The sequence below is a fragment of the Leopardus geoffroyi genome, chromosome C1 (assembly GCF_018350155.1).
Source record: "Leopardus geoffroyi isolate Oge1 chromosome C1, O.geoffroyi_Oge1_pat1.0, whole genome shotgun sequence".
In the NCBI taxonomy this organism is placed as follows: Eukaryota; Metazoa; Chordata; class Mammalia; order Carnivora; family Felidae; genus Leopardus; species Leopardus geoffroyi.
In genome coordinates this window covers 186,905,968-186,921,724 of record NC_059328.1, presented here as the reverse complement: position 1 = coordinate 186,921,724, position 15,757 = coordinate 186,905,968, and the positions used below count along the sequence as shown (strand labels likewise).

Here is a 15,757-nt window from a genome sequence, read left to right as displayed (position 1 = left end):
CTTCTCCATGATGGTGGTGTAGACTAGAAGAATCAGAAGACATAAGGACTGGCTGGCCAGTAATCATCATGGTCATGATAATAACCATTGCTAACATTCATTTTGTTGTTAACATGTGCCCCTGCCCTGTGTTAAACACTTTTACAGTTAAGCTCACTTAATATAGGGGCTCTACTAGGTAGGTACCCTACTTTCTCTGATAAATGCGGAATCTAAGGCATAGATAGGTCAAAAACTTGCCCAACTTAACAGCTGGTTTAACTGGCAGAGCTGGGATTTGAATCCAGTCATCTGATTTTAAAGCTACCATGTCACTCAAACCTTTTCCATTCAGTCAGCATTTTCTGAGTATTGAAGCTCGGTGATGGAGGAAGAAGAAATAAGACATGCTGCTGGTTCTAAAGCTTGTAACCTAGCTGGGGACAAGAGAGAATTAGAAACACTCTGAGTGAGCAAACATCTCTCAGTCCTTGGTGCTCCCTCAGTATGTAGTCCCTGGTACTGGGAAGATTGTATGGCCATTGCCTGTTTCTGTTTTTCCACCAGATAGTGGCCTCCTTGGGGCCAGGACTTACGTCCTTTGGATGGTTCTCTCTTGCCCCAGCACAGCACTTCACGTGGATTGGGCACATAGACTATGTTTGTGGAGCTGAACCAAACTATTAAATGGTGTTGTTCAGAACACAAATATAACAGGGAGGCAGATGTGGGCCAGTCAGTCTGGCTGAGTCATTAGGAGGATTCAGGGAGGGGGGGCAACTTAAGGTAATAGTATTGGAAGGTGGGGCCCTCAATAGTCCATGAGGGTGGAGCCCACATAAATGGGATTTGTGCTTTTTTATAAAAGAGAACCCAGAGTGCTCCCTTACCCCTTCCACCATGTGAAGACAGCATGAAGACAGCTTTCCATGAACCAGGAGGCAGCCTTCACCTGACAGAAGATCTGCTGGCACCTTGATCTTGGGGTTTTCAGCCCTCTAGAACTGTGCAAAATAAATGTCTGTTGTTTAAGCTTACCCAGTCTCCTCTGGTACTTGGTTATAGCAGCCCAAACCAATGGAGACATTGCTTCCTTTGCTATTTTTTCTCCCTTCCCCTCCCTTCTCCCCTCTTCTCTTCTCTTTTTTTAAGCAACCAAAGTGTGGATCTCCTTTCCTGGCTTCCTACAGCTACTAACTAACTGCCAGCGAGGCTGACTCTTATCTTTTTTTCTCAGGTCAAGATGCAGTAGGATTGTCCAGAGCAGGGCTGTCCAATAGAACTGTAATGTAAGCCACAGATGGAGGGCACATATATAATTAAAAATGTTCTAGTAGCAACACTAAGAAAACTGAAACAGGTGAAATTAATTTTAATAATATTTTACTTAACTCAATATAGTCAGTATTATCATTTCAACATCTGATCAATATAAAATTATAAATGAAGTATTTTACATTTTTTTTGGTAACATATCTTCAAAATGCAATGTGTATTCTGCACTTAATAGCACATTTAAGTTTGGATTAGCCTCTTTTATGTATTTATTTTTGTATTTTTAATTTATTATTTTTTAAAATTTACATCCAAGTTAGTTAGCATATAGTGCAACAATGATTTCAGGAGCAGATTCCTTAATGCCCCTTACTGTTTAGCCCATCCCCACTTCCACAATCCCTCTAGTAACCCTCTGTTTGTTCTCTGTATTTAAGAGTCTGTTATGTTTTGTCCCCCTCCCTTTTTATATTAATGACTAGCCTCATTTCAAGGGCTCAGTAGTGACCTGTAGCTCATATCTATCTATGGTATTGAACAGTGCTCGTCCTGAGCCATAGGTGGGGCTTCCCAACCTTTCTCAGGTCTTGCCACTCTTAGGAAGTAATAATATTGTGCAGCACAATATTGGGGTAAGTGGAGGACTGTGGCTGAAGGTTGTGAACAGTTCAAAAGATCAAGGCCTGGATGGGAAGCACCATTTCTCAGACCTTTAAAATGCACATTTCCTGGGGCGCTTGGGTGGCTCAGTTAAGCCTCTTACTTAGACTTCAGCTCAGGTCTTGTTCCTGTTCATGGGTTGAGCACCACCCCCTTACAGCTCTCAGCAGGGACCCTGCTTTGAATCCTCTGTCTCCCCCTCTCTCTGTCCCTCCCCAGCTCACCCTTGTGTACTCTCTTTCTCAAAAATAAACATTAAAAAAATAAATAAAATCCATACTTCCTTTTGAGAAATACAGAAAGCTTTTTTTCTTCCTATTTGAACATTCACATGGATAACTTTCGTTTTCTGAATGAAGGCGTTCTATTGAACTTGTGAATTTACTTTTAAACTGACATAGATGTTTCCTGCCCCTATGTACATTAGGCAGCTCTGAAGGAATTGCAGAGAATTAACAAGACAAGGAGGGACCCTATACCAGCTCTGCAAATGGATCCACACAGGCCATTTGAATTGGCACTGGTGTGGCTAGACTATTGTCAAAGTTGGGGCCAAGCCCCTCTCCCTGTGAGCTTGCAGTCATAGCGTCTGTTTTGATGAAGAACACAGAAAACCCCAGAAACACTTCTGACTCCCCTAGGCCCTGAGTGCAGAGAAGACAAAATTTAAGGAGAGAATTTTTAATAAACACACCCAGCCCATGGGGGGTGGGCACTGACCTGATTTAGAAAAGCATCTGAAGGGGTCCCTCTCCCTTGGCAGACCACTGGGAAGGCACTGAGTGGGAACTCTTGTTCACTGCTCCTGCCTGGCCCCGTGACTAATCCATGCAGCAGCTTAGCGACTGTTTGTTGAATAAATACACCATTAATTCAACACGTATAAGTCCTGGCTGACAGTCTCTGGCCTCTTCTAAATCACTGCCTGCCTGGGCTCATTCTTTTTTTTTAAGATGATGGTGTTTTCAACTGTCCCTCATGACCAGTTCCAAGGCAGCTTTGAGTTCTGCTGCAGAGCTTGGTTTCTACTTGTAAGAATTCTCTGGGCCCTGAAGGAGCTCTGTTCTGGAGGAGGGTAGGCCCAGGCAGTAATTCAGAAGCTGGCCCAGCTCATCAAATGGCAAGAGACTGTCAGGCCTGGAGTGCAAATGCCCCAGGAGACAGTGTGGGTGGGGTTGGCGAAGCTGGCCAAAGTTTTAGGGATTATCCACAGCAGGATCTGAACTGTTAAAAGATAAGGAGGGTTTAGGAACATCTTGCTTTTTTTTTTTTTTTTTTTTAAATTTATTTATTTATTTTTTTTTTCAACGTTTATTTATTTTTGGGACAGAGAGAGACAGAGCATGAACGGGGGAGGGGCAGAGAGAGAGGGAGACACAGAATCGGAAATAGGCTCCAGGCTCTGAGCCATCAGCCCAGAGCCCGACGCGGGGCTCGAACTCACGGACCGCGAGATCGTGACCTGGCTGAAGTCGGACGCTTAACCGACTGCGCCACCCAGGCGCCCCTACATCTTGCTTTTTGATTATACTTCTAGTCTGGCCCATGCCAGAGGTTTATCTTCTGTACTTCAAATTTAGAAAATAAAAGACTTTAAAAAGCTTTTCAAAGTATAAACTTAGAGTACTATAATAATGAGTCAATGCTTTTTCAAAATATACAAGCTCCTTCCTGGAGATTTGATGTATCCCATTGGTATGTGGGGTCTGCCACTGAAAGTCTCTGCATTAGATGTCCCCCGGGGCCTATTCTAATTCTGATAGTATACGTTTCTAGGTCCTTTCCAATTGCCAATTGCTGCTGATGTCCTTTTCCTGGTAAGGGGTGTTTTTCTTTGACATCTATCTCTCACCCTGTAGGCTTTTCCTCTCTGTCCACCCCCTACCATGGTGACTAAGGCATTCCCACTGCCCGGGTCCCTACCCCCCATCCTGCTTCCTCATACCCAAATTCCTCACCTCTTTACAAATCTTCTTCTCAAGATGAAATCTATCTAAGTATCCCATAACCAGGACCCTGTCCCTGTATCGGGGACACTCATTTGTCCTGTTCTGTATTGAGAGCACTGTCTCCCATTCTGCCTGGCTATACAGGTTGACTCCTGAACAAGGGCTTCCAGGCAGTGGGGTGAAATCCAGCTCTCCAGACCCTGACCTGTGTGGAACATATCCACCTAGAGGAAGGGAGCCTTTCACTAATGTACCCAAAGATGATCTATGGGCTACAGCAGCCCTGCTGTGGTGGCCAGACCCTCCATGGTCCTGCCCTGACAGAGCTTAGATCTGGGATAGAGAGATACAGTGAGGAAATAAGCAGACACAAAGTGTGCTTAGAATTGGGGCAGGGCAACAAGGAAAAAGGAAAGAACAACCATGATACCTACATAAGGTGAGGGGACAGAGCTGGCTTCCTGAGGAAGCAATATTTACACTGGCATCTAAGAGGTGAGAAGGCATCAGTCAGGGAAGAGGGGAGGGGGTGGGAGGGGAAATCCCAGCACAGAGGCAGTATAATGGTTATATTTGTGCATCAGCTTGCCTAGGTTATGTTACCCAGTAGTTTGGTCAAACATACTCTGTGAAGGTATTTTGCAGATGTGATTAACATCTACAATCAGTTGACTTTAAGTAAAGGAGATTACCTCTGATAATGTGGATGAGCCTCAAAATCAGTTGAGAGCCTTAAGAGCAAAAACTGAGGTTTCCCAGAGAAGAAGGAACTATTCTGCTGCAAAACTGTACCATAGAAATGCTACCTGACTTTCTAGGCTGCTGGCCTGCCCTACCGATTTTGGACTTGTCAGCCCCCACAATTATGTGAGCCAATTCTTTAAAATAAATATCTTTATGTGTGTGTATATAAGTATATGTATGTATATGTGCATGTGTGTATATATATGTATGTTTGTACATGGATGTATGTATATTATGTGTGAATTATATATATGTGTGAACATATATTATAAATGATTATATAATATATATGCAATATATATTACATAATATATATTATATATTTTCACATACATATATACATACACATACATCCATATATGTACCCTGCTGATTCTGGTTTTCTGGAGAATCCTGACTTATGCAGGTGGCAGGTGCAAAGCCCTTGAGGGAAGGAAAGGATGGGTCTGAAGAAGGCTGTGTGGCCTGAGTGTGGTAATCATGGCACAAGAAGCCTTGGGAAAGATTGGCAGGACAGAACATGCAAACCATGTTAAGAATTATGTGTTTTATTATCAGTGCAAGGGAACTCATCAAAGGATTTTTACTGTGAATTACATAACCTTCTCCTCACTCAGGTACTCTGTAGCTAATCTGTTGCCTAAGGGATCAATCATGCCTTAACTCACATAATACACCTAAGACATCCTTCGAGCAGTTAGTGACTAATGTTGGGAATTAGCAGGCAGGTGGGTAATTTATTTTGGCTCAGGAAAGCCTCCAAGGGCTTTCAAATGACATTAACAGATGGCTTATTACTCTACCTACACTGGCTCAATCAGGTCCCCAATGACCATGGGCAGGCCTGTCCTCAACAACAGTCAAGTCTTCTATGCAGCTGCAGGTACACAGGCTCACCACCATCTCCTGCAACCCATGCACACACAGGGCAAGCCAGAGTGTTGCAGGTAGGTGGGAGGGATCCTATTGTAATTCTTAACACCTGCCTTCTGCATGATGCCACCAGTGCCTCTCCATATATATTCTGTTGAATTCTGTCAACAACCCTGGTAAATGAGGTCCCTGCATTCCCAAGTGTCCTGCATATAGTCAGATGGCTACATGTGGTGGAAGTCCTCAGGGTTCAGGCTCAAGCCTTGCAGCCCCATGCCTCAACTATCTGCATATGAGAGCAAGCAGATACTAGCCCACTGGGCAGTTTCCAGGGCTGGGAGGCTTCACAAGGTGAAGAGACATGGGGTAGAACAGGGCCCTGGAGGGGGCATTCATTGTAGCCTAAGGTTTGTTCTTTAACCCACCAGACCCCTAACTGGATCAGACCTCTAGAGTTGATTGGGCCCCCAGAAGACTGCTTACATTCCCTCAGAAACTGCTTTATAATGCTACTACATTAATTTACAAGGGGAAACCAGACTGTTGGGCCAGTGAATTCTTCCTGCAGGCAAATTTACAGGAGAAGTCAAACTGTGATCAAAAGTGTCCTTGGTGGGCTTAGAATTAGTCAGAAGTATAGCAGTGATATTTCACTCTAGCCATAGAGAAGCCTGATGGGCCGTGTGGATCAGGTTTATGGCCCAAATACCATACAACAGGTGCTTGATGTAAATATTTATTGAATGAATAAATGAATGAGTAAGCACCTGTCTAGGAAGAGCTTGCTTATTAGTGATAACAAGAACATAAATAGCATTAGCAGCTAACACTACTATCGGTTGACCATGTGCAGGCACCACCAAGCCTTTTACATGGGTTGCATCCTTCGGTCCTTGTGATTCTGTGGAGCAGAAACTGCCATTATCCTCATTTCAGATAAGGAAACTGGGACTCAGAGCAGTTAGGTAACTGACTACCCAAGGCTAGAAAGCAACAGAGCTGCAACTGGACCCAAAACAGTTGCATTCCCGAACCTTAAGCCACATGTACTATGTGATTTAGCACTGCTCTCCTTGAACAAAGCTGCATTTACACTACCTAGTCTTTCCTCTCTGAGACCCATTTGGTATAGTTGGTCATGACTCACTCCTTCCATAGACCTACTTTTCTTTACATGTGTAAATACTATTTCCTCTGAAGAGTGGTCATATTTGCTGATGTGCCTGGCTTTCCCTACATGGGGATTTCTCTAGTCTCATTTTTTGGCCACTCTGCTCTAAGTGATATTACAGGTATCCACCTGTCTCTATTACAGAGCTTCTTTATTCATTTCAAGGGCTTCCCCCTTTCTCCTGGTTGGCATGTAGCAACTATATAATTTAGTACTGCACCAGGTGAGAAGTTCAACATCTAAGACAGGTTGTGAAGCCCAGTCCATCTGCACATAAGAATGAAGAGTCCCAGGGGGTGAAGAATGCTCAGGAAAAAGATACAGATACCTCCCAGGGCAAAAGGGAAGGAAAGGATAGATGACAGGTTGATAATCTCAGCTGTCCAGTGAGGTCCTCCTCATTCTCCTCTGTCCTATGGCCTGGATGGGTATGGGGTTGGGTGCATAGGGAGAGAGGAAAGTAGGAGACAGTGGTGTATACTGTACTGGATTAGGAGGTTTCTTGTAACCTATACGTTTTGGTTGAAAAATGCACACCTCAAAAAACAAAAAACAAAGAAACAAAAAAAGGAAACAACTGAAAGAAATTGTGATCCATCATTATGACATTTTTCCTGTGTATATTTCAAAAGGTCACAATGATTGGAAAGGAGGTTCCTATCAAATGGAATGTCAGTCTTTAAAACTTAAAAACACTCTATTTCTAGGATCTGGAATAGGTACCTAGTTGTTCCTCTTGTAAGTTCCCTGGAGGAAGTAGAGTGCAAGAACCATGGGTCACCTTCACAGGCCTGAATAGTTCCAGTGGCAGTCCTGCCTTGTCACATGTTTACAGAATTTCATAGAATTTTATCTAGAACCCCTGTGATCCAGTCCACATAGAACTATGCAGTTTCTGAAACAGATTATTTTGATATGAAAATATGTTTTGGCAAAATATATCAAGACATTAAAATTTTTATTTTAAGGAAGTCTGTTTAAAAGAAGAAAAAACTTAAGTGGCAACACAAACCCAAATTTCTGAGTAGCCTGTCCTTTTATGAAACCATGCACATGAAATGATTACTCCTTCTGAAACTTGTTCTGGAATGGATTTAAGTTCATGATGCTTGTTAGGGCTGAAGAAGAAGGATATGTATCACACTATGTTCTATGTGAGATAAATGTACTGGGATTGCACTTGACCTGGATACAGGATGTGGACACTGCATGGCAGTGTTTCCTCACACTTTTTTGGCCCTAATTCAATGTAAGATACACATTTTACTTTTTACCAGTACACTCACTTATGCAATATGTGCACACACAGATATATAAGAAACAAATCACTTCCCTTACTATTTGTATAGCATTTTGATATTTTTTTTTATACCTGGGTGGCTCAGTTGGTTGAGTGTCTGACTCTTGATTTCTGTTCAGGTCATGATCTCACAGTTTGTAAGGTGGAGCCCCACATCAGGCTCTGAGCTGAGTGTAGAGCCTGCTTGGAATTCTCTCTCTCTCTCTCTCTCTCTCTCTCTCTCTCAAAAAAAATGGTGGTTGTTACTAGTCTATTAACTTTATAATCCTCTAATAGGCACTCTACTCAGAAGCTTACCTGAGAAATTTTACCCAAGGGAAAGGAGAGGGCAAAGGAAAGAAACAATCTCTATCTTTGTCTAGGAAGTAGAGTGTAGTGAACTCTACACTTTTTGTCAGTAAAAATGGGGTGATGATGTGGATCTGGGGGGTCAGTCATAGATTTGATTTGATCAGAGACAGAAAATAAATCAACCTATCAAATGGAATGTCAGTCTTTAAAACTATGGAAAAATCAAATGGAAGATCAGATTCTTCAGGGACTGGAAGCCCCTTATATCAAAATGGGATCCCAGGTCTCAATCCCCTTATGTGACATTTAGATGACTGCATACAATTTTCAGCTGCCTTTAATAGGAAAAAATGAATAAAATTTCCTGAGAAATTGGGAGTATAACTGGCCTGACAGGAAGGAGTGGAGTGGGGGCCCTAGAAAATTGGATGAGGTGACACATCAAATTATCCACCCACAGAAAGGGTTATATTACTACTGTAGAATGGGCTAAGCTCCACATACAATGATGTCTCTGAGTTTGGCTCAAGGTAGGGGATCTGTGGCTGCACACTGGATGGGCTGAGGAAGTGCAGGGGATCCCTCTGTGCATCATATGGGGTTGGAGAAAAATTAGAAGCAGGGGTGATAAGAATACAGTACCGGCTTTCTGCTTTAGCATCCTGAACCTGGCTAGCAGGGGTGCCCTGGCTTTGCTTCCTTCAGGTATAGATTTCACTTTTGGAAGGTTGGGGTTGCCCTCTCACTGGTGAGGGTAGCTTCAGGAAGGAAGGTCCTCAGTAAAAGTTTTATTACTGTGAACTTAGCTTGCTTCTTGGTTGAGAGATTGTAGAGATGATGATGTAGAAAATTCTTCCCTGTGTGTGTAGGTATTATAAGATACAGTCTCTCTCATATTGGAGGGGGTGGAAGACATTCCTTCTACTTGCTGCTGGTCTAGGTGCTTAACAAGGTTAAAGGAATCCATTGACCATCATCTGCTAGTTCATCTGTCCTTTCAGAGAAGGTGAATGGCCTCCACTGTTGTTTTGCTATGAAGACATTCCACAATCCTAAAAACAGCTCAGGATATAATTCAGACAAGCTGACTGTGAAACAAGTTCTTGGAGTCTTGTTTTGAGATTTTTAGCAGTGCAGGTTGGCTACCACATCATGTGGTCCAAGAGTGGGTGGGATCTTTCAGGCTCCAAGATCCTCATGGAGGCATTATGTAATTACTTGGGGGGGGGGGGGGGAAGCCGGCCCAAGAAAACTACAGTAAAGATGGCTAAAGGTTCAAAGAGGGGATGCATGTTCTACAGGCTAAGGGAAAACCAGAATTCTCCCTGTCCCCATTTCCCTCTAAAAGACAGGAGTGTTGCTACCAAAAATAGGCCAAGGGCTAAAGATATTTTATTGGTTTACTGCTTTCATTGTAAGGACATTTCAATGAGAAGGCCTTTCCTAGGGGCAAGTTCAACCTAAGATGCTCTCTTGCCCCCATGTGGGGTGCTTTTCTGTCCATGGGGTAGAGGAATGAGAAGGTTGGTGCTGTTCTCGAAGGGAGGCTGGAGAGGTGAGAGGCAGCACTGGGTCTCTTCTCCAGGGAGGAGGCTGCTAAGTACGCATTCTCTCTCCTTCCTCTTGACCTCTGACTCTTCCTTCTTCAGGTTAATGAGAAAAAGCTTGGGGCACTGTCCACAGAGGAGCTGTCCAAACTCTGGAATCCCCTTGGTAGGTACTAAGCTCTATTTTATGGGAAAACTCTCCTTCTTACCTCCACTTTATGCAAAGGAATTTCTGAATGTATTCCCATGTAACTCCCAACATTATATACATCAGGGCTTGCAGCTGAAGCTCCCAAGGGAAAATGAGCTTATTTGTTCATCAATGACTGGGGCTTTGAGGGCAGAAGCCAGTTGTTTGTTTTTAATAGATCAGGGCAAGTTCTTCACACTTCTTCATTTGTATGAAGAAGTAATGAACAAGAAGAAAGATTCAAAGATAGGGATGACTGATGAAAAAAACTCTCAGAGGGGGACAAGAGAGGGCAGTGTTGTAAGACTGTTGAAGGGTCTGTGTTAGAAGGAAGAAGGGGTTCTGCAACAAGGGAGGAGGTGAAGAAGGAACAAGAAGTGATGATGCAGAATAACTGAGAGTTGAGGGAAGGAAGGAAGGAAGAATGTAAGACTAAACTGGGATTCCCTGTAGAAGAGGGACCGAGGTGGGGCTTAAGAGGCCACCCAAGGGGTGAGGGAGAGGGCCGAGGTAAGCCAGACAGAATGTGAGCCCTATTTGTCCTGTTCAACAGTTATGCTTTTATTTGCCTTATGTTAAGGTTTCTTTTAAAATTTGCTAAATACTTAACAAGGTCATGAAAACCAGAGCAACAAGCACAAGAACTACCCCAAGTCAGGTACGGAGCAAGGCAGTGTGGTGTAAAGAGATGTGGGTTCTGGAGTCAGGTACCTCTGGGACTGAACAGCTCTGCTTCTTCTCAGCATCCAAATGACTTATACTCTCTATGCCTCAGGGTTGTCGTCCGTGACCCTAGTGCTCATGGGGAAAAGCATCAGGAGAAATTTTCTAGAATGGAGCATAAGGCTCCTCTGGAAAAGGGTTTGACACTTAAGGCTGGGAATCAGTAAAATCCTCACCTGCACAGCTTTTCCATTGGCATCTGCACTAGTAGAGGCTGCCATGGGAATTCTGCTGGGCACTGTCATGGTATTCATCTTTCCAAGGTATATGGAAGACACTGGTATCTTTAATTCATGGCTGGCCACCTGCACAGGAAAACAAGACAGAATGTGCTAGTCCAAAGTAAAACTGGGACAATAATTTAAACGTATTAGAAAAGCTTTCTTCTCTCTTTTAAAAAGTAATAAGGAGATTTATAATCTATGGTTCAAATAGACATTTTGAAACCAAAATTTTTTATAAAGTTTTAAAGTTAAAAAAATTTTTTTAGCGTTTATTCATTTCTGAGACAGAGAGACACAGAGTGCAAGTGAGGGAGGGGCAGAGAGTGAGGGAGACACAGAATCTGAGGCAGGCTCCAAGCTCTGAACTGTCAGCACAGAGCCTGACGTGGGGCTCAAACCCACAAACTATGAGATCATGACTTGAGCCGAAGTCAGACACTTAACTGACTGAGCCACCCAGGCACCTCAAGAGTTTTAAAGTTTTAAAATGAGAAATGTTTCTCTATATCCCAAACCTCTCGAGTGCCATGGGTCAGGACAAATTGCACAATGCCACATGGCGTGGGTTTAAAATAGGCTTTGTTGTGGAAAGGGGAATCTTAGAGAAAACACAGATTTCCCATCCCTTCATGACCCATGGAGAGGCCTGCTGGATATGCAACATGAGTCCACAATCTAGAGGAAGGACCCTCACTCTACCATGTGTCTCCTTTTGGAGGGTGATCATAAAGAAGTAGACTTGTAGTTGGAGAAATGAACAGGTTGGCTAGCACCAGGAGGTCTGAATTTGGGGTGCTATTTAGGTACAGGAGTGGTCTGAGCATATTGGCAGCCCAGCATTTGGACTTAGGAGTCCATGAGAAGTTACAGACCTTCTGCCAGAGGGAAAGAAGCCACTGGTTCCTGGGGAAGTGGAGTTTTGGTGAGAGAGAAGGAAGGTGAAGCCCCCTTCCCAAGTCCCAGCTGGCTCATTTCCCGGTAATTCAGAATGAGCTCCTAGTGACACTTGTGGGCAATTCTGGTCACTGGATCACAAAGCCCAAATGCAGTAAAATACTGGAACTGGTATTACAGCATCTAGTAATATTTTATAAAGTCTAATTTTGGCCAATGGCAAAAGTGAAACTACCTCTCTCACCTCTATCATTTTGGTGTTAACACCTTGTCCCAATTCAACTCTACCACGAGCAACCAATACAGACCCATCTGTGTAGATGTGAACCACACAGCAACCTAGAAATAAAAATGAGAAATATGTTCTTCCTGTCATCTGTATAGGATTCTTGGACAGTGAGGCACTAACAAATACAGTTACTCAAAGACCCTGAAATAAAGCTACAATTTCATGCTATTAGGTACAGGACCAACGGTTTCATTCAAAGATGTGTGCTGCCTGTGAACAGCAAAGGTGCCATTCTATGAAAACTGAAAAGTAAAAGCCTAAATGTATACCTTATAGTTAGAATTCAGTCATGAGATATCTCACAGTCCTCTTGCCATTTTCCATAGCAGCTGACTAGTTTGAATGCCTGCTGGCCATTGTTCTCCTTTCTGAGTCTCTTCTAGTATGCCACTGATTTTAACAAGGAGTGCTCTTCACCTTGCTTCACTTACTCTGTGAAGCAATAACAAATTGACCCAAACTGTTAACAACCAGTAGAATTTAGGCCTTATTGTCCTTTGTTGGATTACAGACTCTCTGCCTTTAGTTGTCATTTAGGGATTGACATTCAGTCCTAGTGAGTTCATTCTCCATATTCCTCTGAGCACACTACTCTCAACTGCTTCTGGGGAGTAAAAATCATGAAGAGAAGTAAGGAATAAAATACAGCAACATGTAAAGACAAAAGTGGTCCATCATCTCATCACTCACACACACCCTGTTATTATAAGAAACATCAAATCCTGTTAATATAAGTCCACAGTCCCTTAACTGCAAGTCTGAATACCAAAAAACCCTGAAAACCAATTTGGTGACAAATCTGCCTCAATATCATGCAATGATGAGAGTCATAGTCTTTTAAAAATTCCACTTAGTGTGAATAATCATACATTTCACTGAGGAAATGTTAACATGCTTAAATTGGGTATGTTGCCTTAGACTCCACTGAACATTTTATGTAGTATGTGTAATACAGATATGATATTTTAAGATAAGAAGGGGTGCCTGGGTGGCACAATTAAGTGTCCGACTCTTGCTCTTGGCTCAGGTCATGATCTCACGTGAGTTTAAGCCCCCCACATGGGGCTCTATGCGAATGGTGTGGAGCCTGCTTAGGATTCTGTCTCTCCTCTCTGCCCCTCCCTGCTTGTGTGTGCTCGCGCGCTCTCTCTCTCTCTCTCAAATAAGTAAAACTTAAATTTTTTTTTTAAATCAGAAAAATGTAGAATTCCAAACTACATCTGGCCTCAAGTTTCCATAGAAGGGATTATGAACATGTACATGTACATAGAAGAATCAAACAAGGCATAATATGAAGAGTAAAAGCTTTCCTGCCTACTCATCAGTCCTGCTCCTCCTCCTAAAGGTAACCACTGACATCAGTTCCTTGTAATTTCTTCTAGAATTTACTTTCATGAATATGTTATAAATATTTGGAAATAATGTTTTAAAAGGTACAACATTATAAATACAAGTCTTGGATAATTTTCCATATCAACATGATGTGGTTTTTGAGTGGTGGTTGGGGTCCAGAGCCAATGGACAAGAAAGAATTCTTGAGGAATCTTTGGTGCGAAAAGGTGATTTTACCAAAGCAAGGGGATAAGACCCATGGGCAGAAAGAACTTCACTAGGGCTGTGAGGAGTGACTGATTATACACCTGGGAGTTGAGGGAGGTAAAGGCTAAAGGGAGGTTTCCAAAAGGACTTTCATATGCTAAAGAAGACTCACCAGATACTGGAGGCCTAGCTATTGTCAAGCTAAGGTTGTTTTTCCTTCTAGTAAGGCATTAACATTTAGACAATAAGGAGTTCCTGGAGGAAGGTTTTACTCTGCCTATAGCAAGTATTTGTCAGTGGGCTTCAGGTTATAAGGAAATTTAATTTTACCTACCATTTCCTTCTTGCCTTTGTTCCCCACCTCACTATGGTGGGAAGGATAATGTTGGGGCTCCAGGAAACTGAGATAAGGCTGTTGATAAGATTGCCTTTTTCTTGTAATTTACTAAGACATTTATAAACTGATGGAGACTCCTGTCCTTCAGGACTGTGATTTCTATCAGTTAACCATTTGTTTTTCCCTTTCCTTTGTTCTTGGGCAGCCAGGAGTGCCTGAGGAATGTCACACATATCCCACCTGAGGGGGGGGGGGCGGTGGTTTGAGGGGTGTCAGCCTGCCTTAAGCTCCCTCATCAAACATATATAGGTCTATGTCATTTGTTTTGTTATCTGACTAGTAGTTCATTATATATAGATGCACCATAATTTATTTAAGAAGTCCCAAATAAGGCTTACTTTGTTGTTGGTTTTTTTTTTCTTGAACTCTTGTATGAATATCTCCCTGCAATGAACATCTTTGCATATACATCTTGGCAAAAATTTTTTGCAAATATGTGAATATGTCCTATATTCCTAACAGTGACAGTCGACTCAGGGTTTCTTTTTGGGGTGATAAAAGTGTTTTAAAATTAGACTGTGGTGGGGCGCCTGGGTGGCGCAGTCGGTTAAGCGTCCGACTTCAGCCAGGTCACGATCTCGCGGTCCGTGAGTTCGAGCCCCGCGTCAGGCTCTGGGCTGATGGCTCAGAGCCTGGAGCCTGTTTCCAATTCTGTGTCTCCCTCTCTCTCTGCCCCTCCCCCGTTCATGCTCTGTCTCTCTCTGTCCCCAAAATAAATAAACGTTGAAAAAAAATAAAATAAAATAAAATAAAATTAGACTGTGGTGACGGTTACACACTCTATGAATATACTATAAACTACTGAATTGTATGCTTTATTAAATGGGTGAATTTTGGGGCACGTGGGTGGCTCAGTCAGTTAAGTGTCTGATGCTTGATTTCAGCTCAGGTCATCATCCCATGGTTTGTGGGATGGATCCCTGTGTTGGGCTCTGCACTGACAGTGAAGAGCCTGTTTGGGGTTCTCTCTCTCCCTCTCTATCTGCCCCTCCCTGGCTCACACACATGTTCTCCCCCTCTCTCAAAATAAATAAATAAATAAACATTAAAAAAAATAAAAGGTGAATTTTATGGTATGTGAATTATATCTCAATGAAGCTATTAACTCTTAGCAGTGAAAGCAATAGGTCCAAGGATACATGTAGTAGAATGTTTATGAAAGGAACAATCCAAATAACAGCCCTACCTTAGTTTAAAGCTAGGTTCTCTTTTCTGTTTATTATGGATCTTTGATAAGAAATACAATTGCTGAGAAGCCTGTTTTGCTTGCTGTTTGCTATGAGCATTGTGAGACCTTTCCTGAATGTAACCCGCTGTGTAGTAGAATGGGTTGTAAACCTTCCTAAATGTAATGGAATGAGTAGTTGTACTTAAACTAACTGGCGTCTCTCGCTTCTGTAATCTTGCTTGTTTAACACATTCCTCACCTATCCCCTTCCCCTTTTTTTGTTCTCTCTCTCCCACCACAAGTAACAGACAAAGGACGCCCAGTCAGAAAACCACAAATGTCCTTACTTTAGAATTTACCTATCAGGACCCTCACTCACCTATGCTGTTTGTCCCTGTCTATAAAAACCCTATACCAACTCTGATCGGGGCCTCTGTGTGTCACCGGCAACGAGTGCGCAGAGGTCCAGGTTCGAACCTGCAATAAACGACCCTTGCCGCTTGGCTTTGACTCACGACTCTGGTGGTCTTTTGTGGGAGGTTTT

General features: G+C 42.8%; 1 long non-coding RNA gene across 1 annotated transcript in view; it reads right to left on the bottom strand.

Annotated features, from left to right (window-relative positions):
- Positions 1-763: 763 nt before the first annotated feature.
- Positions 764-15,757, bottom strand: part of LOC123599294 — a 33,120-nt gene continuing 18,126 nt past the window's right edge. The window contains exons 3-5 of the long non-coding RNA XR_006713089.1: positions 12,379-12,541; positions 10,879-11,007; positions 764-1,261 (exon numbers count right to left, since the gene is read on the bottom strand). This is a non-coding gene — a long non-coding RNA (uncharacterized LOC123599294). The remainder of the gene's footprint in view (positions 1,262-10,878; positions 11,008-12,378; positions 12,542-15,757) is intronic.